Raw genomic sequence first — 1,694 nt, forward strand, 5'->3', positions numbered from 1 at the left:
CAAATTTGTAAGTGTAGCCAAGCCCTCTGAGATTTCCTTCCTCTCAGGCACAGGGAGTGCAGGTAGTGATCTATGTCTGGATTCTCTCTGTCTCCCATCAGGTGATAGGATGGTGCGTGAGAATGAGGAGCAGAAACCCCAGCAGGAAGATGCTGAGCAAGGAGCACCACATGGGACGTTATCAGGAAGACCCAAAGGGAATGTTTCCAGGAGTTGTGCACTCCGAGAAACAGTAAAAGCCTCTGAGACTCAGCAGAGGCCAGAGGAGAACTTCAGTAGCCTCTCAGACCTTATTACACATGAGAGAATCAACTTGGAAGAGACAAACTACACATGCCACAAGTGCAGGAAAGCTTCAGTCAGCGCTCACACCTGAGCACACCTCAGAGACTCCACACCGGTGAGAAGCCCTACCCGTGCTCTGAGTGCGGGAAAAGCTTAAGTCAGCGCTCAAGCCTTATCACACATGAGAAAATCCACACAGGAGAAGCCCTACACATGCGCTGAGTGCGGGAAAAGCTTCAGTCAGCGCTCACACCTTATCACACATCAGAGAATCCACACCGGTGAGAAGCCCTACACGTGCTCTGAGTGCGGGAAAAGCTTCAGTCAGCGCTCAAGCCTTATCACACATGAGAAAATCCACAAAGGAGAGACGCCCTACACGTGCTCTGAGTGCGGGAAAAGCTTCAGTCTGCGCTCAAACCTTATCAGACATCAGAGAATCCACACAGGGGAGACGCCCTGTACGTGCTCTGAGTGCGGGAAAAGCTTCAATCGGTGCTCACACCTTATCAGACATCAGAGAATCCACACAGGAGAGACGCCTTACACATGCGCTGAGTGCGGGAAAAGCTTCAATCGGCGCTCACACCTTATCACACATCAGAGAATCCACACAGGGGAGACGCCCTACACATGCGCTGAGTGCGGGAAAAGCTTCAGTCGGCGCTCACACCTTATCACACATCAGAGAATCCACACAGGAGAGACGCCGTACACGTGCTCTGAGTGCGGGAAAAGCTTCAGTCGGCGCTCAAGCCTTATCACACATGAGAGAATCCACACAGGAGAGACGCCCTACACATGCTCTGAGTGCGGGAAAAGCTTCAGTCGGCGCTCAAACCTTATCACACATCAGATAATCCACACAGGAGAGACACCGTACACGTGCTCTGTGTGCGGGAAAAGCTTCAGCCAGCGCTCAAACCTTATCACACATCAGAGAATCCACGCAGGGGAGAAGCCCTACACATGCTCTGAGTGCGGGAAAAGCTTCAGTCAGCGCTCACACCTTATCACACATCAGAGAATTCACACATGAGAGAGCCCCTCCACATGCTCTGAGTGCGGGAAAAGTTTCATTGAGCACTCAGGCTATGGCTACATTAGCGCTTCAGCGCTGCCGCGCAGCGCTTTGAGCGCTAAGTGTCAAAGCACCAGCGCTGGGAGAAAGCTCTCCCAGCGCTGTCCGTACTCCACCTCCCTGTGGGGAATAACGGACAGTGCTGGGAGCCGCACTCCCAGCGCTGGGGCTTTGACTACACTGGCGCTTTGTAGCGCCGCAATTTGCAGCGCTGCAGAGGGTGTTTTTTCACACCCTGCTGCAGCGCTGCAAATTTGCAAGTGTAGCCATACCCTCAGACTTTGTCAGACATTGTAGAATCCACAGTGGAGAGAGACCCTACACATGC

General features: G+C 52.9%; 1 pseudogene; it reads left to right on the forward strand.

Annotated features, from left to right (window-relative positions):
* Nucleotides 1-201: 201 nt before the first annotated feature.
* Nucleotides 202-1,324, forward strand: LOC120381841 (annotated as a pseudogene).
* The last annotated feature ends 370 nt before the right edge of the window (nt 1,325-1,694 follow it).

This window comes from Mauremys reevesii, linkage group 14 (genome assembly GCF_016161935.1).
Source record: "Mauremys reevesii isolate NIE-2019 linkage group 14, ASM1616193v1, whole genome shotgun sequence".
NCBI lineage: Eukaryota > Metazoa > Chordata > Testudines > Geoemydidae > Mauremys > Mauremys reevesii.